The sequence below is a fragment of the Geotrypetes seraphini genome, chromosome 7 (genome assembly GCF_902459505.1).
Source record: "Geotrypetes seraphini chromosome 7, aGeoSer1.1, whole genome shotgun sequence".
NCBI classification, from domain to species: Eukaryota; Metazoa; Chordata; class Amphibia; order Gymnophiona; family Dermophiidae; genus Geotrypetes; species Geotrypetes seraphini.
In genome coordinates this window covers 100,026,714-100,048,435 of record NC_047090.1, presented here as the reverse complement: position 1 = coordinate 100,048,435, position 21,722 = coordinate 100,026,714, and the positions used below count along the sequence as shown (strand labels likewise).

General features: G+C 39.8%; 1 protein-coding gene across 3 annotated transcripts in view; it reads right to left on the bottom strand.

Annotated features, from left to right (window-relative positions):
• TMEM229B (transmembrane protein 229B) overlaps positions 1-21,722 on the bottom strand; it is an 80,611-nt gene that overhangs the window by 17,736 nt on the left and 41,153 nt on the right. The window contains exon 1 of one of the 3 annotated variants that reach the window (XM_033952737.1): positions 19,276-20,040. The exons of 1 other annotated variant lie outside the window; for it this stretch is intronic. The gene's annotated coding sequence lies outside the window, so the exon portion shown is untranslated. Of the gene's footprint in view, positions 1-839; positions 909-19,275; positions 20,041-21,722 lie in introns of those variants that run through there. One more of the 3 variants, XM_033952739.1, reaches the window with a different exon arrangement.

The following is a 21,722-nucleotide window of genomic DNA, read 5'->3' as shown; positions in this document are numbered from 1 at the left end:
ACCAGCTCTGGCAGGATACACATTTCAAATCTGACATACTGTAATCACAAAACAGAAAATAGAATTAGTTTTTCTACCTTTTGTTGTCTGGTCATTATTCAAATCTTGTTGGTCCCGGGCTCTGGTTGTCTTCTGATAACTTACTTGCTAGGATCTCCTTCTTTCTCCATGCTAACCATCCATCTTCTATCTATGTCCTTCCCTTACGTTTCCCTTCCCTCCCCCAGAGGTATGGCATCTTTCCTTTTTTTTGTCTCCATCCATGGTATGGTTTGATATAAGAGATTAAATGGAGTGCAAACACACAAAAGTCTAAGTTCTGTGTTGCAAACATGCCAACTTTAGTAAATCGGAGGGGAGGGAGGTATGTAAAGAAATAGCTGATGGAATGGGAGGACATAAGACAAAAAGAAAGACAGTCGTCCAGGCAACAGATCTTATGTAAAGAAAGTAAACAAAGGCTAGCCAAACATGTGGCTGAAAATGTAAACAGAAAAGAGCTGGCATTCATGAAATACAGAAGAACGCAAGAGGAGGAACGACCCTTTCTCTGATTACTATCGCATACTTCACTGGCTACCCGTAAATGCTCGAATTGTATTTAAACTTTTCTGCATTGTGCACCATACACTAAACACCAACACACTGGAACGGACAGTCCACCTGTTCTCCACCTACCTCTTCACCTCAACCAGGATCAACAACGCCAACCAGCTGATCATTCCCCCATCCAAGGGAGTGAAATATAAACAAACATTCAATACCCTTTTCACATATGCTTCCACCAGAACCTGGAACATCCTTTCAGCATCCATAAGAACAGAACTGAACTAACTCACCTTCAGGAAAAGGCTGTAAACATACTTGTTTGATAAATTCCTTTCAGCTCTGTAACTGCCTACTTTCCAGACCTGGAACCAGCAACTATCCTTGCCTTCTTTCCTATTTGCACACTTCTTAATCCAAAGGTGAACCCATAATTGTCTCCTCCCTGCAACTATATATAATCTTCCTCTATGATATCGTATCTCCTCGTCCCTTGGCCTGCCTGGCTCCATAATAGTAAATCTGTCCTCCACTCTCTGAACAGTATCTTGCAGCAATGTAACCTTCCTCTACAATATGATGTAAATTTCCTCATGACACTGCGTGGGCCTCTAATCTTGTAAATTGCCTTGAACCTATACTGGATAACTGCAATTCAGAAATGTAGATTAGATTAGGAATGCAAAAATACTAAATAAAATTCAAAGAAGAAAAGAGAGAAATATGCCTGGCAAAAACACAAGCAGAAGAAAAAATAACTAGAGATGTAAAGGGAAGTGACAAATTTTATTTAGATACATCCATACTGTATATTGAAAGGAAGAAGGCTAAAAATGGAGTGGAAGACTGAAAGGTGCTATGTGGAGAGTGAAGAAACAAAAGCAGACACGATAAATTAATATTTCTGTTCTGTGCTCATGGAAGAAAATCCTCTAATATTGCCTCAGTCAGGAATAGAGTAGATATTTTGCCATTCATAGAAGAAAATGATTATGAAAAACTTAAAAGCCATGGGATCAGATGAGAGTCATCCCAGGATATTAAGTAAGCTCAGAGAGTTCTGGTGGATCTTCTTAAAGAATGGGGAGTATAGCTCCCTTGAGAGGATAGTATAGAAAAATAAATAAATGTGTTTAATAAATCCACAGAGACAGGAGACAGAGAAGTGGTAAATTGAGGCACTGATGAAGGAAAGGATAGTGAACTTCCAGGTTACAAAATTCAAGGCAACATCCTTGACATAGTTCCTCATAAGCAGCTCATAAATAAACTTGTGGGTTGAAGTTAGGCCCAAACATCGACAAGTGGATTGGAACTGGTTGACTAGCAGACAACAGAAAGTGGTGGTAAATGGAGTTCATTCAGAGGGGAAAAAATGAATAGTGGCGTGTCTCAAGCAGGACTGATTCTGTTGAAAATATTTTTGTGTGACCTTGCTGAAGGTTAGAAGGAAATATTTGATTTTTTTTTACAGACAACACGAAAATTTGCAACAGAATGGTGGACACCTTGGAAGTATTGGGTAACATAAGGAGTGATTTACAAAAAAAAACAAAAGAATGGTCTAATGTTTGGCAGTTTAAGGGCCTCTTCTACTAAACCAGTGTAAGGGCCTCTTCTACTAAACCGCACTAGCAGTTTTAGTGCAGAGAGCAGCGCTGGATGGCCCGTGTTGCTCCCGACGCTCATAGGAACTTAATGAGCATCGGGAGCAGCGCGGGCCATCCAGCACGGCTCCCTGTGCTAAAACTGCTAGTGCGGTTTAATAGAAGAGGGGGTAAGTGTAATGTGAAGAACAGAGTGATGTATTTGGGTGTAGAAATCCAAAGAAGCTATATGTAATAGGGAGTGAGAGGCTGATATGCACAGAGAAGGAGAGGGATCTTGGGTGATAGTATCTAAATTTTAGAGGTGTATAATATCAGTCTTAGTTCTATCAGGTAGATGACGCATATGAACAGTATAAGTTGATCCACTCTACTAGCTCAGTGGGGCAATGACAAATGAGTTAGTATGAGGGGGGCCATACTTTCATGCCACCAGTGGTGATCTGGTCATTTCACTACCTTTTTGCCACTTATTAGTTATTGAAACATGTCTAGCCTCAAACATCCAAATTGTGCCCTGGACATTTTCTATAATGTTCCATTATTTCAGAAAAACATTCAAATCATACATCTATCCTAATCCTGCCCATAATACACCCAACTTGCCCCCTTAAGGTTTAAATGTACTGCAAATACCATAGAAAACTATCTAAAATGTGCTTTGAAAATGACAGTTTAGAAGATGTTTTAGTAAACAAAACATCCAAATTCCATTTTATTCAGAGTTTTTTTGAAAATTTTCTATTTTGAAAATGAGCCCCATAGAGGAATTAGAAAAGGCTGAAAGAAGAGGAACCACAATGAGAAAAGTCCTCTCAAAGGGAAAGGCTATAAAGGTTAGGATTCTTTGGCTTGGAAAAGAGATGGCTGAGGGAAGGTATTATTGAAATCTACAAAATCCTGAGCGGTGTAGATTGGATAAAAGACAATCTTTTACTCTTTCAAAAAGTACAAAGACTAGGGGACACTCAATGAAGTTATGTGGAAATACTTTTTAAACAAATAGGAGGAAATGTTTTTTACTCAACAAATAGTTAAGCTCTGGAACTAATTGCCAAAGGATGTGGAATAACAGCAGTTAGCGTATCTGGATTTAAAAAAGGTTTGGAGGGAAAGTCCATAGTCTTTTATACTGCACAAAACATACAGCAGAATGCTATAATCAGTGAGCGTGCAAATTACTAAAACCAAAGAGGATTGACCCCAAAGTATCCACAGAGAAGAAAATCCAGAAGAAACCAAAAGAAAATCTGTGGAATGATGATGTTCCTTAAATGGACTTTATTTGAAAAATGTCAATGTTCCAAAGGTACAATAAATCATCCACATAAAATAAAATCATCCACATAAAAGTAAAATAATCCACATGAAAACCTTAAATGACCGTGTTGGGTCCTGCTTCCCTAGTGGACTAGGTCATAAGAACATAAGAACATAAGTATTGCCACTGCTGGGTCAGACCAGTGGTCCATCATGCCCAGCAGTCCGCTCACGCGGCGGCCCTCCAGTCAAAGACCAGCGCCCAACTGAGACTAGCCCTACCTGCGTACGTCCGTGTTCAGCAGGAACTTATCTAGCTTTGATTGGAATCCCTGGAGGGTGTTTTCCCCTATGACAGACTCCGGAAGAACGTTCCAGCTCTCTACCACTCTCTGGGTCCTTTAAGTTTTCATGTAGATTATTTTACTTTTATGTGGATGATTTTATTTTATGTGGATGATTTATTGAACCTTTGGAACTTTGACATTTTTCAAATAAAGTTCATTTAAGGAACATCGTCATTCCATAGAGTTTCTTTTGGTTTCAGCGTGCAAATTACTGCCATGTTAAAATTGCACCAGTAATACACAGCTCTTGTCGTAGTGATTTGGCTCAGGTACTGACAGGAAGGGAGACATTAAAAGAAACCCCCAAACCAAAACATATTGGCATCTCCCTCTCTCCCTCTTGAACCTTCAGTCCTTTGTAGAGGCTCCCCATCCTGATCTCATACCCACAATTAAAAGATTCCTCTGGAAGTCTAGTGCTATTGAGATAGAAGTGGAGGAAGCCAGCCAGGTACTTGTGACCTGGATTGGCCACTGTTGGACTCAGGATACTGGACTAGATGGACCATTTGTGTGACTCATATTTAAATGAGCACACAGTACCCTCTCTTGCCCTTTATATGTATTTTACCTCATTTTTCTTTTCTTACCACTGTATCAAGCATACTATAAAAGTATTGGTTTCCATCACCTCTATTAGTAAATTATTCTACATCTACTGGAGATGAGTAGCACAATATTACCCAATTGTTGTATATTTTACAAAACTATTCAATAAAGATGATTGAACTAAAAAAAAAAATAAAGAAATAATAATAAGCTTTCTGTCTGCTCCATACCCTATACTCCCATAGTCTGCTGCTCTCAATTACTGCATGATCCAGCCTTCTGGTTCCATCCACACTCTTGTAGGTTCCCCCGTCACTTCTCCTTTGCTACCTTCCCTTCTCAGCAGGCTTGCTTCACCCATCCCTTCATTGTTTCTCACCCCTCCGTCTGTCTCAGCAGGTGAGACTTTCTTTCTTTTTTTTTTTTTTTAATCTTTATTGATTTTCCAAACTAATACAAAGTGCTAGGAAATATTTTGACATTAATAAACGACAATAAGCACTTAAAATCAATCAATAACCATACATATGAAAAATATCCCTCCCCATCCAGCAAATTAATCAAAGAATAACCAAACAGATACTTGAGAGAGTCCAAAGGAGAGCAACGAAAATGGTAAGAGGGCTGGAACACTGCTCATATGCCGAGAGGCTGGATAGGCTGGGGCTCTTCTCTCTGGAGAAAAGGAGGCTCAGGGGAGATATGATAGAGACCTTCAAGATCATGAGGGGCATAGAGAGGGTGGATAGGGACAGATTCTTCAGACTGAAGGGGACAGCAAATACGAGGGGGCATTCTGAGAAACTGAAGGGAGACAGGTTCAAAACAAATGCAAGGAAGTTTTTTTTCACCCAAAGGGTCGTGGACACTTGGAATGCGCTACCGGAGGAAGTGATCAGGCAGAATACGGTACAAGGATTCAAACAGGGATTGGATGGATTCCTGAGGGATAAAGGGATCGTGGGATACTGAGGGAGGAGCTGGGATGTAACACAAGTATAGGAAGTTAACCAGGTAATGAGTATAAACCAACCTGGTCGTGCATGTGCAAGACCGGAGGGCTAGGACTTCGATAGGAAGGCAGGACTTAAATGGGAAACCAAGGTGGCAAGGGAGCCCCTTCTGATGATTCAGACAAGTCTTGACCTGTTTTGGGTCGCCGCGGGAGCGGACTGCTGGGCAGGATGGACCTGTGGTCTGACCCGGCAGAGGTACTGCTTATGTTCTTATGTTCCCCCCCATCCTGTCCTAGACGTGTATATAAAGAAACAAAAAAATGTTAAACAAACACAACTAGGTTGAAGTAACAAAGGATGTCAATGGGCCTCATACCAATTTAAATAATTTGCTATGCCCTACCATATCCGCATTCATCTTTTTGTATTTGTAACCTAAACATAAACTTTCATTCATTGGCAGGCTCAGCTATAAACTATAATTCAACTGTTAACTGTTGTCACCATATTTTTGAGGTAAAATACTTCCTGCAATGAATTTCAATAGTGCTATTAGCTTCATAGAGTGTTCTCTAGTTTTGCAGTATATGAATGGGTAATTAATCATCCTTTATTCTACTCTAGTCATGATTTTATAAACCTCTCAGCCATCTCTTCTCCAAGCTGAAGAATCGTAACCTCATTAGCCTTTCTCTATAATAGAGCTGTTCTATCCCCTTGATCATTTTTGTCATCTCATATTTCCTTTCAGCCATTCCCCTCTCTAACTTCGTATCATAACCCCTTGCCTTTGAAGTTCTTTGTCTGAGAAAAATGGCACCTTGCTGTACGTTATCAAAGTCTTCTAAATATTTCTTTTATTAATTCTTTATTCATTTTCAAAAATACATTAAGTGTTAAATATATTCATTCATATTAACAATAAATACATCACTTACAAACAATCACTGATATATTTCATAAATTCTTATCCCTTCCCCTTTCCCATCCCTCCCTCCCATATATTCCATTATCATATAAAACATATAATAATAAACTTCCCCCCTCCCTATACCTTAAGTTGATAAATATAAGGGAAACAAATTCAAATTAATCTTTACAATACTTTGTCAATGGTTTCCACACATCCTGAAACTTCTTAAAATATCCCCGCTGTAATGCAATAAACCTTTCCATTTTATAGATATGGCATAAAGAATTCCACCAGAAGTTGTAATTTAATCTCCTCCAATCCTTCCAATTATATGTAATTTGCTGAATGGCAACACCAGTCATTATAAGTAGTAATTTATTGTTATTCGCAGAAATCTGACTTTTTGCTCTCATTTCCATACCAAATATCACAGTATCATAGGATAATGCCACTGGGTTATCTAATAAATTATTAATTTGGTCCCAAATTGATTTCCAAAAATTCATAATACATGGGCAATGAAACAATAAATGATCTAAAGTTCCTACTTCTAGATGAGAATGCCAACATCTATTAGACAAAGAACTATCTAATTTTTGTAACCTAACAGGGGTCCACAATGCTCTATGCAACAGAAAAAACCAAGTTTGTCTCATAGATGCAGACAACGTACATTTCATCCTCCAAGACCAAATTCGTGGCCATTGAGATGCAGTAATTTCATGCTTAATCTCAATGCTCCAAATATCTTTTAAACCAGTTTTTAATTTCTTTTTATTAAATCCACATAATATTGTTTGATCGTTACTGTATTTCTTCTAAATATTTCAATGTTTCTATCATATCCACTCTTTTTCTTCAGTGAATGCACTTTGGCTGTCCTCTGTGTATGACCTGTGCTTACTGGCATTGCACATTTTAGTAACCCTTCTCTAAACTGCTTTCATCCATCTGATGTCCTTCAAAGGTACAACCTTCAGAATGTAAGCCAATACTCTATATAACGTAATTCAGGACCTTATACATCTAGCAACATCTATGATAGCTCCGAGATCATTGTAGTTGTCAAATTCCTTGAAGTAAGGCTGACAGAGAAGTCTTAAACCAGCTATATGCTTTTTCTCATGATTGTTTCCTAAACTCCTTGGCAGTCACACAAAAGAGCTTTTTTGCCCAAAAAGCCTGACTCACTCAATCTGACTTTCTGAATCATGATTTTATATCAGATCTCTGATGCACAGTCACACATTAAGCACAGTGTATGAGTCTGGCCATTGTTTGCATTCTTTGCAATTAGAGGCACTCTTTCCTCCATTACAGTAGAAAAGGTAGCTACAGGAGAGATACGAAGGGCAGTTTGGGACACTCTGTTCATCTTGGGGGGAGGGAAAAAGGAAAGACATGGGAGAACAGTTGGAATTAGCATTTAGGCAGGGATTACAGAAGAGGATGAGACTGAACCTGTTGCTAATAGCATGAATGTAGAATAATACATAGAAGCCCGTTTCAGATTGAGTGCTGAAATCATTGCCTGTACTTCATTTCTTACCCTTAGAAATAACTATAGAGAAACCCACAAAATGCCTATACATAGACTGCTTTCTCATCTATTATTGAAGCACTAATTGAGCCAATCTTCAATCCCTAATGCTTTGTGGTTTGGAGTTGAAAAGGCAAGACTGGAACCAAAATCTCTCTGAGGAACTACAGACTGAAGCTCTGTTGATGTATTCACTTTCATTTGTTCATTGTCCCGGTTCACTACTTAGTATTCAGAGAGGGGAGTAATCAGCTTCTGCTTACAATCTTTATTGTAAATATTCACGAGTCCAAGTAGAAACCATACCTAGTCGATGGCTTTTACCATCATTCAATTTTTTTCAAATGTTTAATGTTTAATTTCCCTTGCTAAAAAAAGTCTTTAATTTTCTTTGTAGCCAGTTTTAATCATTGTGCCACACTGAATAGTTTCTCTGAATGATTGCCTAGGTACTGGTCCACTAGACCAGTGATCTCCAACCCTGTCCTGGAGGACCACTAGGCCAATCGGATTTTCTACATAGCCGTAATGAATATGCAAGGCACGGATTTGCATGCCTGTCACTTCCATTATATGCAAATCTCTCTCATGCATATTCATTAGGAAAAGCCTGAAAACCCAATTGGCCTGGTGGTCCTCCAGGACAGAGTTGGGAACCACTGCACTAGACTATCAGGGAAATGTAAATGAGTGCGGTTGAGTGTCTAAGTTGTACTGTAAATAACTGAATTGATTTTGGGGATCTTTTACTAAGGCGTGCTAGCTGATTTAGCACACGCTAAATGCTAATGCACCCATTATATTCTATGAAACATACAACATTTCATTATACAACAACAAATTGCTGCTTAGAAAACCTGGACCATCAGTCCCTCAATGTCCAATCTTTAGAAGTATCAGTGTTAATCTCGTGCTACATGTACTTAACTCCTTTGATGATCATAAAATCATGTCACTTTGAATTCATCTTTGATGACAAAATAATATTCAGCTAGCCCAACACAATCTTGTGTTTCACTATATACCGTAGGTGTACTCAGGAGCTGAAGCAGCTTCAGGTTTTCATACACCATGTATCTACAATAAAAATACCATTTCACCACCTTAACAATCATACCTATTCATGCCTATATGGTGAAACGCATGATTGTGTTGGGCTGGGGTGCGTGGCTTGCTGGCAGCCAATATGGTCGGTTGATTCCACTGTTCTTCCTCCATCTGCACCTATGAGCTGTATTATTAAAGTATAAGGAAAAATTTTTCCTCTGAAAAGGTAAAATTTTATTTGTGAATGTAAGGGCTATATGGATGGCCACAGGAAGGTAATCTAAAATTGAAGCAGCATTTGCAGCAGGGGGAAATGCAAAACGTCTTAAGCCAGATCCACCAATCCCCCTCTAAGATACCACTGCCCAAAGATCCATCTGAATTTGAACAGATGATGGCAGAATTCAAAGGCCTTAGAGAGCTGCTTACTGAAAATAATGCTAGTCGCCTAGATCGTCATTGAAAATATGATCATATCACCCCCTTATTCAAAATAAACACATGCTCCCGATTGCTTACAGGATGCCATTCAAATATAATATCCTTACCTTCCAAATCCAGCCTTCCGGGTTTCCTTTATTCTTGTCCAATTACCTGATCCCCTATTCATCAAAAAGGGATCTTCATTCTTACTCCCAACATCTACCGTCTGTGCCATCCTTTAGTCAGATCTTTCTGGATATTAACTGAGATTCTAGTTTTTCAGTTATGGCCTCGAGCCTTTGGTACTCTCTACCACTTAAGGTCGGAAAAATCTTGCAAGACCTTCAAATCACAACTAAAAGCCTATTAGGACTCCTGGACTACTGTAACATCCTATACCTGTCATGCCCAACCAACATGCTAAAACAATTACAAACAGTCCAAAATACAGCTCTTACACTGATTTACTCACTGAAAAAATATGACCATATTACCATCGCCTTCTGAAATTCACACTGACTCCCAGTACAAGCACGCATACAATACAAATTCTACTGCACCCTATTCAAAGCCCTAAATGGAAACGGACCAAGCTATCTGAGCAACCGCCTAATCATGAAAAACATATCCAGACCAAGGAGAACTCATGCACACTTTACCTACCCCCAATCAAAGGTATACAAAGCAAAAAAATATACGACAGACTATTAGCCACCAGAGCAGCGAAACTAGACTGCCACCTCTCCAATCTGCTGACTATGACGCCCAACTACAAAACATTCAGGAAAGAACTTAAAACTTTTCTATTCAAGAAATTTGTCAAACGATCTAACTAAACCTGATCGACCCTCCACAGATCCCGACACATACTATATCTATTAACCATGTATTGTCCCTGGAAATGCCCAGGCCAACTCTTGTTGTAAACCACCTAGAACTGAAAGGTATTGGCGGGACAGAAGACACCAATGTAATGTACTTCAATAAGGCCTATAGGCCTATTTTACCTTCGGTAAACATGAATACTTTTTTGCTTTCCCCTCTTCTTAACCTTTTACCTGTAATTATTTCCCTTCTTGTTTTTCTTCCCTATAAATATTGTAAGCCTTACCTTCCCCTGTCAGCCTATTTGTGTTCAGTTTGTCCACTTGTCTTGGTGCCCTTGCCCTGTCTGTCTTTTTTAAAGGCAAACTGAAAAGCCATCTATTATAACTTCTACTTCGTGAAACATCCATTATCAAATCCAAGGCTCTGTTCTCTCTCTCCTTATCCTTACCCAAATGTTTTTATTTTAATTGTCTCTCTATCCTATAATAAATGTACTTCCTACCCTCCTCTCCTCCATGCCTCAGTTTGTTTTGGCAACCTACATTGGAAGTTGATTCATGTAAATGTGGTTTTAAATCTGTATATTTTTTTACCTCTGTACTTCACCTAGAAATTTTGATAGGTCATTATATCAAAACTTAACAAAACTAGAAACATGATTATTTTTAATCTTGTAAACTGCTTTGGCTTAACTTATTTTTTTCTTAAAAATTGCAGTATATCAAATACAATAACTATAACTGTGCACCTGGTCGATCTAGGCACCTAACTTAGGGGTCCTTTTATTAAGGTGTGCTAGTTGTTTTAATGCGCACTAAACGCTAACGCGTCCATAGACTATAATGGACATGTTAGCATTTAGCGTGCGCTCAAACAGTGCAGCTCCCAGGGCTAAAACCACTAGCGTGGTCTAGTAGAAGAGGCCCTAAGTCCACTTTAGGCGCCACAAGACATGATTCTATAAATGGTACCTCACTTATGATTGACATGCACTAGGTGCCCCATCCCTTGGCACCTATGGTTTCGTTGTCGTTTATAGAATTGGGCCGCACACACCTCCTGAAACAGTATGGTCTTTAGAGTCTTTTTAAATAGCAGCATAGCTCTAATTGCTCATACCTGACATGAGATTTCATTCCACATCTTAGGTCCTCTTATATAAAAAGTTGATTTTCTGTAGTCTTCCAATCTGATTAATCTAAATGATGAAACATTTAGCAAATGTGCAGAAGAAGAGTGAAGAGTCCGTACTGGCAGATGTAAGTGCAGAGAGGCCGAAATGACTGGAGAGATGTTTTCTATCAATACTTTAATAACAAGTACCAAAATCTTATAACAAATTTTAGACACAATCAAATCTAGATAAACCATAAAGAACGCGGGTTACTGAATTTTGTGCTATCTGAAGAGATTTCAAATCTGAAGAGATTTCAACAAACTATTACAGTAATTGAAATATGGAATTACTGTGTGGTGTCTAAAGTTGTGCAGTGTCAACATCATCCTTTAATCTTCACACTAATCTAAGTCTGTGAAAATTGTATAATTAATTATTTTTCTTACTTGCTCATGCATTGATAATGCTGGATCAGTGATGACACCCAAGGATCAAATCTTCTGAACTACATTTATCTCAACGTTATCAATGTTGAAAGATGTTTGGGAAATTAGGACTAGGGTAAGCTGACAGTAACTTAACCTGTGTCTTTGCCATATTCAGTTTTAGTTTATTCGCTTTCATCTATTCATTAATGTTTCTCAAGAACAAATTTAAGAAATCCTGAGTATCCACAAGAGAATCTTTAACTTTAAAGAACTGAATATCATCTGCATATAGACGATGTTCAACACCCAATCCTCCAAATGAAATACAAAGTTGTCTTAGAAAAATATTAAATAGACTGGCAGACAGGACCGATCCTTGAGTAACTCCACAATCAATATTTAAAAAGGAGGAAAACTCTCAACTAGAGAATGACACTTATGATTTTAAAGCGTTCAAGGCTTGTGCAGATGAGGACAGAGCTTGCAGGAATGGGGCAGAGAAAGCACAGAACTCACTATTTACTCTAGACCAGTGGTTTCAAACTCAAACCCTTTAAGGGCCACATTTTGGATTTGTAGGTACTTGGAGGGCCTCAGAAAAAAAAATAGTTAATGTCATTAAAGGAATGACAATTTTGCATGAGGTAAAACTTTTTATAGTTTATAAATCTTTCCTTTTGGCTAAGTCTTAATAATAATATTGTCATTTATAGCTAAAGAGACATATGATCAAGAAACTGTTTTATTTTACTTTTGTGATTATAATAAACATACTGAGGCCACGAGTTTGAGACCATCTTTCTCCCCTTCATTCCGTTCAGAATTCAACTGTTGCTATAGTCACGTTACCTCTCTCTTAAAGTCACTTCATTAGCTTCCTGTTTCTGAATGCAATTCAAACTCTTCTTACCGACCTACAAATGCATTCACTTAGTAGTCCCTCATTATCTTTCTTAACTTAGCTCCACTTATGTTCTCTCCACGAGCTCCACTCAGCTGGTAAGTCCCTCCTGTCTGTGCCCTTCTTCTCCTCTGCCAACTCCAGACTGTCCCATTTATCTTGCTGCACTGTATGCCTGGAACAAACTGCCTGAATCCCTAAGGTGGGCTCCGTCTCTGGCAGTGTTCAAGTCCAAGTTAAAAACTTACCTCTTTGAGACTACTTTCAACTCCTAACTCCTCTATCATACCTATCTGTCTGAGTTAGATTGTAAGCTCTTCCGAGAAGGGACCATCTATTAAATGTCAAAATGTACAGCATTGCATACGCCTTTCAGCACTATAGAAGTAATAAATAGCAGTAATAGTAGTAGATGGCGCTGTAATCAGTGGCCTGGAAGCTTTTCCTCTGCAATGTCCTGCCTCTGTGGAGACATGAAGCTGAAGCAAAGAGGGAAAGCTTCCCGGGCCGCCGAAAGCGGAATTTTCTACTGACTGATGCTGCTAAAAGCCCGAAGTCTGCAGGCAAGCAGGACTCAAACAAGAAAAGAAAAAGGTAGGGATGTTCATGAAACCTGATATTTTTTTTTCTCAAGATTGAGGCTAGCAATTGAGTAAAGCTTAAAGAAGGGAAAGCAAGGTTAGCTGCCTGTTTCTTTTCCGACCATTCATTTCATTTCATGGTTATTACTAAAAATATTTTTTTATTTGGGGGGGTGTTAAAAAATGATCGGCCCCCAGGTGTCACATACCCTAGGGCCTGCCACTGATACCACTTTTCTCTCAAGTATATTATTTACCATCAAAGTTCCAGAAGAGACAGAATAATATGGAGCAAGGGGCAGCTTCTCTTGATATTTCAGCCATTTTGGATTCCTCTGATACAGAAGCAACAGAGGCAGCTACCTTAGTTGCTACTGTGGTACTAGTACCAGATAAGAATTGGTTAACAAAAATCTTCTTTAAGAACAGAGATACCGTAAGACTTTTTCAGGTCATAAAGTTCAGAATTTTCCCAAAGTCTATAGGGACACTCAAAAAAAGACAGCGACAATTTTTATTGATGAAGCCAGGTGTACTTCAAATTAGTACTACCTATTTTCTTAGGTATTCGTGCAAGTGTATTATTAGGTACCAGTCTATAAAATAAGTATTTTTTGAACCTTCTTATTTAACTGCTTTTCTAGCAATGAAGCACACTGAGGGTAATCAGAATACTAAAATACTGATGTGACTTGCCACACTTAGTTGTGTACTTTTATGCCTGTCATTAATATGGCGTAAGGGGCCACACTGCTGCCAATTTATGCTTGTATGCTAAAATGGTATCCTGGACCCCAGATGCTGTTACAGAATTAGCACTCAATATTCAGCAATGGGATGGCTACATTACAGTGCCCCAGTTATAGAACTGCCCTCTAAGTATGCAGTTAACTTGAATTAAAACATTTTAGGAAATAAGGCCTTTAGATTGAGAACATAAGAGTTACCATTCTGGGACAGACCAAAGGTCCATCAAGCTCAATATCCAGTTTCCAATAGGGGCCAATCCAGGTCACAAATACCTGGCAAGATCCCAAAAGAGTAGAACAGATTTTATGTTGCCTATCTGAGAAAAACACGGTGTATTTTCTCGTTCATCTTGATAATGGCTCATGGTCTTTTAGGAAATTATCCAAACCTTTTTAAAGCCCTGTTAAGGTTTATAGTGTTCATATTATGCTAGTAATGATAGGGTTGAAACCGAAGAAAGGAATAATAAATGGAATAAAACCGCTTGTGAGAGTACTTCATCAACTCTTTATTGATGTTGAAATTTTCGCTGAAAATAACAAAGGAGAATGATTCATTATATCCGGAACTACTGTTTCCTCATCCTGTTCTGGAGAGACAACTGTTTCCTATAAGTAAGTCTTAAGAAAAGACATCTGATTGAGTACTTTTAAGTGAGACAGTGCTTGCAAATGGAAAAAACCAATAAATTAAGAATAGCCTGAAAATTTACACTGCTACAAAAAAGAAAAAAAAAATTGCTGCAAAATAGAAGTGTACTTACAAGAAATGGATTGAGGGAGGGGTTCCCATAATTTTTAAAGGGCTAATAAACTAGCTTTTACATAAAATGGGGCAATTATAATATTTGATGCCCCATAACTTTAGTCTGGATGAAAAGAGGTCACAACTATAGAATTCATTGTGGTTCAACTGAGGTGCTTTTCAAAGCAACTGAGAAAAGCTATTTTTAAATTAACGCTCCCCCCCCATAGAAAATTGCCTGCTAATTTTCTTCCATATTAGTACTCCCAGTCTAGTTAAAACTAGGGTTATCAGATGTCCAGGGAAACCCGGACATGTCCTCTTTTTAGAGGACTGTTCGGGCTTATAGATGGACTTTCCAAAACCTAGCATTGGTCTGGGTTTTGGAAAGCGCCAACGAGCTCCTGCCGCATCTGGAGGGCCTCTGAGCATACATGGATGATGTCACACATATCCACACATGCTCCAGGCTCTCCAGATATGGCTGGAGCTCATCCGGAAGAAGAGAGGAGGCTTTGTGGGATGCAGGGCTGGAGGCGGAACCAGGCAGAGTCATGTGTCTGGGGTTTCATGGAGAAAAATATGGTACCTCTAGTTAAAACCCTGTACCAACCCAGTGTAGTAAAAACTCAGATATTGTAAAAACCAGCAATAGTTGAACAAAACACTTTCACAATGATAGAATGCATTATGTCAGATGGTATATTAATAATAACAACAAAGCACAGGTCAGAAGACCATTTTCTTTAGGAGGAAAAAGCCTCAGACAGGGGCCCTCCCACTTCCACAATGGTGGAATAGCGGTGGTAGAGCGTTCACTTCACTGGCTGAAAAACCTCCTTTAAATGAACCGAGCACTGTGCTTCATTAAATTTGACTTAAAAGATATTGTGAGATAGATGAAAGAATTCAACTTATCTTTCATTGATCGGTACACCAACGATGGCCAGCGTTTCACAATTTAGCTGCCTCAGGGTGTAACGTATCCGATCATACTTTAGTTTGGACGCGCACGCAGGAGACACGTGTGCATCCAAACTAAAGTATGATTGGATACGTTACACCTGAGGCAGCTAAATTGTGAAACGCTGGCCATCGTTGGTGTACCGATCAATGAAAGATAAGTTGAATTTTTTCATCTATCTGACAATATCTTTTAAGTCAAATTTAACGAAGCACAGTGCTCGGTTCATTTAAAGGAGGTTTTTCTGCCAGTGAAGTGAACGCTCTACCACCGCTATTCCATCATTGTGGAGGTGGGAGGGCCCCTGTCTGAGGCTTTTTCCTCCTAAAGAAAATGGTCTTCTGGCCTGTGCTTTGTTGTTATTATTAATATACCATCTGACAAAGTGCATTCTATCATTGTGAAAGTGTTTCATTCAACCAACCCAGTGTAGTAGCCACTTATGGATTATTTTTTGCTTTTTCTAAGTTCTCAGGTTCGTAATCAGTAACATCAATTGAAGACTTTTGGGGCCCTGAATTCCTTGTAGGGTTACCGTATTTGTGAAGTCAGAAAAGAGGACACATGACCCTGCCCCACTCCTGGCTTGCCCCGGCCCACCTCCCACCAATCTTGCCCCTGTCACTCCCCCCATCGTTCACCAGTTTTGCCCCTGTCCTGCCCCACTTTTCACCCATTTCCTTAGTCTCCCTTCACATCTTCCTAACCCTTCTAGTGCTTCTCTCTTTCCCTCCCTCCAATCTCCCTCCTGCAAGTGCTTCTCTTTCCCTCCCTCACCCCCACCCCCCACAGAACAGTGCTTCTTTCTCTCCCTATGGTTCTCCCCTCTCCTCCACCTACTTCCTCGCCGAAACTGAATCTTTGGGTCGGTTGGCAGCAGCAGTAAGGTAAGCCTGCTACCATTGGCCTGAACTGGAAACCTTCTCTCTGGAGCGACTTCCTGTTCCTAAATAGGCAGAATGCTCCAGAGCACTGGCTTCCAGGACAGGCCGATGGCAGCAGGCTCATCTTGTTGCTGCTGTAGGCTGGCACAAAGATTAAATTTCAGTGGAGCCGGAGGTAGGTGGGGGACAGATCAGACAGGTTAGGGCTGTGCATTCACGGAATAGCTTTGTTACACATTCTGTTTCTTTTGTCATTGTGCAAAACACCCCTATTACACAGCCATCTGTCCCATGCAAAAACGCAATGTTAAATAGGTTAGAGAAGTACACTATTTCTGTCAGGAGATGACAGTCTATGAGTGCCTTCTACAAAGTTCTCACACAAACCCAAATTTAAAAAAAGTAATAAGCTAGAGGCAAAAAATGAGTGTACCGTTTGAAATCTCAGAGTTTATCACAATGGCTAGGAAGAGCTCAGTGCTGCTGGCTTCTTCTAGTTAGGTAGATCTGGGATCAAATCTGACCCAACCCTCAACAGTCCTTTTCATCGCAGTCTCCACTTAGCCTTTGAGTGGCTGCTGGATGCCACATTCTTCATGCTGGCAGTGTTCAGAGTCTGCAAGGAGCCCTTCTTCTGCTCTCTCTCCGTTTCACACTCCAGATCCAAGAAGCCGCAGTCATTGCTCAAGGGAACAAGGGAAAATGCCATAGTGCCAGCCGAGCACGGCTCCTCCAGGCTGGATGCCCGGAAGTTGGCGATCAGCTCCTGTATGCTGTCTTCATTCAGGGGCATGGACTTGAGCAGATGGTTGAGAAGCGTTGATGCCTGGGCAGTCAGAGACCAAGGTACGCACTTTGTGCATGCACTGGATGTAGCGGCAGCAAACCTTTCACTCACCTTTCGGTGCGACCAATCAGAATTGCCTGCTCTGCAGAATACTTTGGACACGTTTCACTGTCAGCTCCAGCACCTCTGCATTCTCTATCTTTGCCTGGAATTCGGTCTCAGCCAGAATGGAGCATAGTTTCTGCAAGCTCCTGTTAATCCAGGCTCGCCTATTCTCCAAAGATTTCCATGCCTTACAATCAGTTTTTGCTTGTGCCATGGCAAAGACCAAAAGCCCGAGAATCACCCTGAAGAGTGCAGGGCGCAAAGGAAGAACTGCATGACACTTTCTCCCTGGACAAGGAAGAAATCTGTGGGTAAATCCAGACATCTGGTAACCCTAATTCCTTGCAACCAAAACTCTAGAAACATTCTCAGTAGGCAAAGAAATGCTGTAAGCCACTCTCCTTTGCTTAGAATAAATTTTGCTTCATGTTATAAGTGTTCACCAGAAGTAAACACAGTGCCCCAGAGATAAGAACATACATAAGAACATAAGAAATGCCTTCACCGGATCAGACCCAAGGTCCATCCTGTCCGGCGACCCACACACGCAGAGGCCAAGCTAGGTGTTCCCAAATGGACACCCTGATCACCCGTATCCCTCAACGTGATTTGCAAGAAGGTGTGCATCCAACTTGCCCTTGAATCCCAGAATGGTGGTCTCTGTCACAACCTCCTCCGGGAGAGCATTCCAAGCGTCTACCACTCGCTGTGTGAAACAGAACTTCCTGACATTAGTCCTGAATCTGCCGCCCCTCAGTTTTAGTCCATTACCTCTTGTTCGAGTCACTTTTGACAATGTGAATAGCGAAGTTTCTTGCTCTATTTTGTCAAAACCTTTAAGTATTTTAAAAGTCTCTATCATATCCCCTCGCAGCCTTCTCTTCTGGAGGGTGAACAATCCCAGTTTTTCGAGGCGTTCTTTGCAGCTCAAATTCTCCATACCTTGTATTAGTTTTGTGGCTCGTCTCTGCACCCTCTCCAGCAGGGTTATATCTTCAGTTAAGTTTATTTTGCAGTCTGTTAGTTTTAGGCACAATTTACAGCACCAATTTCTTTTTGCTGCCAAGTTCTCACCAGGTTTCCACCCTCCATCCTTCCTTTGTTTCCATGTCTCCATCTTCTGTGACTCTTCCATCTTGCTTTGTTTGCTAAGAAGCTGCTGACTTCATATTCTCATTTGCTCTCTAGCTCACTGGCTTTTAGCCAAGCTTCCCACAAACCAGTAAAAGTCATCTTCTTTCTATAACTGAGTTGCTTTTTATATACCTTTCTGCAAAAATGGCAAATATAAGGGCAATTTTGATACTGCAGGCACTGCTTACGAGTCTCCAGGATCTTTAGTAAAGCAAAGATAGTCCCCTCTAATTTTTTTCAGGACATATATTGATTTGTCCTATTGTTGGGCAGTTAATTTTTTAAAGGTGAACGGCAGGGGCCGTGTAAGGGCATCCTTTTACATCCTTGCAGTTATCCTCCAGTTTTCTGCTTACCCTTCCCCCTCTCTCCTACTAGTACTTATTGTATGCTGATGTAAGTATCACCCTTCAAATTCTGAACATGTTCACAGGGCATGCACAGATGGAAAGCAGCAGTGGCAGTGGTTCAAGTCTGTGCAGTCTTAAAGGGGACAGTGGTTCTAACAGCTACCTACTAATTTAACAGAAGAATGTTCCAGAACTAGCTAACTTTCCTATTTTAACCATTTAATGTACACCCCATCCTTCTAACTCATCAACAGGTAAGAGTGTCTTACAAGTCAAAACTATAATACCAGCATAAGTTACACAACAGCATAAACACGTACTATATTGCATATACTCATACAATTGCTTTTCCACACCACAAACAATACAAACTTTAATACTGCCACTTGCCAATAAAACTTCTCTGTTCTAACTATTAAATGACTTTCAAATGACTTCAGTCGCCATGTCATTCCTGATCCACAAAACTCTGGCTCTTGTTTTTTAATTTCCGGATCAGCTTTGTAATATTCACCTTTGGATTAATCCTGTCTACATAACTTTCTTTCTGCCAGAAACCTTTCTTAGCAAGTTCTCTCTCACTTCTTTATGCAGCCTGATTCTGTAAGAGCAAACAAACAAAAAAAAATTTAGTCCATCATGCCAGCTTGAAGTGAGAGCTGTTCTATTCATAACCTCTGTCAATAATTATTTCTCCAACTTTGCTGAATAATTTATAGATTTGGCTTAATAACATATATACAATTAGATAATGAAGTACTTAAGTATACATAAAACAATTCAAATGAAGAAAGACAATTAGATATTCATGAGAGTAAAAAATGGCTCTTCAAAATGCAAGTGGGGAAACCACTTGAACCATGGCTCATGGAATTCTTTCCAACCCCTGTGTGTGTAGCTCTATTGCCTGTGTGTGTTTGACTTAAAGGAAAGAGAGGAAGGGGCAGTTTGAATGGTGGAGCATTCTGTTGGTTTGGAAAGAATAATAACATTAAATCAAGAGTAACATTATTTGAAACCATTAGATGCCATGGACCAGATTTCAAAGGATAGATTTTTCGGTGGGCCCTACCATGAGCCTCCATTTAAACTTCCTATCTGAACCTCCCCCTAAAGTCCTTTCTTTTTAATTATCATAATTTTCAATTAACAACCAAGCCAAATACGTGTACAAAAAAGTGTAACAGGTCAAAATTCATGAATAATAATGTTATTCTAATCAATCATAGAAGATAATCTCTTGGGCTCTTTGGTAAACAAGGAAGCAACTAGCAGAGAAGAAATACTCAGACTGGTCCATGCACTCATTTTCTCAGGGGTCAACTACGGATTGAAAGTTAGACATTACGGAAACAAGACAAAAAACAGGATTGACTCATTTCAACTCTGGTGCTGGAGAAGGATTCTATGCATGTTGTGGACCACCAGCAGAACTAACAAATTGATTTTGGAAGAGATCAGACCAGATATGTCACTTGAAGCCCACGTGTTGAAGTTATGACTATCTTATTTTGGTCATACTTTTAGAAGAAACAGATCACTGGAGGACATCATGTTTGGGAAGATTGATGGAACTAAGGTGGCCTGCAACTAGGTGGCTGGATTTGCTGACCACTATTTATTTATTTAATTGTTTATATACCACTTATATCCTAAGTGGGTTACATTCAGGCACTTTATCATATTTCCCTATCTGTGCCAGTGGGCTCAAACTCTATCTAGTGCACCTGGGGCAATGAGGGGATTAAGGGCTCCTTTTACTAAGGTGCGTTAGGGCCTTAACGCACGGAATGGCGTGTGCTAAATTGCTACGCGCGCTAGACCTTAATGCCAGCATTGAGCTGGCGTTATTCTAGAAGCATACCGTGCGGTTTAGCACTCAGTAATTTCATGCGTGCGCTAAAAACGCTAGTGCACCTTAGTAAAAGGAGCCCTAAGTGACTTGCCCAGGGTCACAAGGAGCAGCGAGGGATTTGAACCCAAAACCTCAGGGTGCTGAGGCTGTGCCTCTAACCACTGTCCCACACACTCCCACTACTATGGGGATGGCACCTAACAAACAAACAATCATATTTAAGTCCAAAAATTAGATCCAAGACTTCACAATAAGAAGAATTAAGGAAAATAAAAAGGGAATAGTAAACCCAAAGTTTTAGTACACAGCTTATCCTTCTTTGAGAGCTTGGGTATCCAATGGAGATGGAGGCATGCCCATGCCTTCCTATGCTCTGTCCATACATGTGTTAGTGCTCCCAATGATCCTTGCCATTTGCAGACTCTTAACTTAAACCAGCTGCTTTGTGAGCTATGTGGGCATGCCCATTTGTTCAATAGATTCTTTGAACTGCAGAAAGGAATTGATTAAATCTCACTGCTGGATGTTTGAAATTTTTACAATTAAATATGAGACTCCCTATTAAGGTAACATCATATTCCTCTTGAAGCAGGTGTAAGCCTATGTTACTATGGTAGCCGAAACGTGGCAATGTCAGGCAAGTGACTTGCCCCACAAATGAACTAAACATTATTATTAAAGACTTTTTGCCAAGCTGCTTTGTTTTCTTGATTTTTTCTAACTCTATCATCTAACTATGGACTGTCTGGTTTTGTTTTTTTGATGGGGTGTTTTTGTTTTTTTTTGCATTCCTAATGATACTTGATCATTATAATCTCATTTGAGGCTGTTATATCTTATAACATCTGTACACTCTCAGTTCTCCTGTAATAATCTCTAAAACATTTCTTATTCAAAATCCGGACATACTTATTTTTCTGCATAAATAATTTTCTAGAGCAATGATGTCCAAGTTCTGTCCTTGAGGGTCACAAATAAGTCAGGTTTTCATCCGTAATGAATATGCATGAGGTAAGATTTGCATATGGTAGAAGTAGTATGTATATAAATCTACTGTATCTCATGTATATTCCATCATGAGGACAGAGAGGCCTGACAATTGTGTT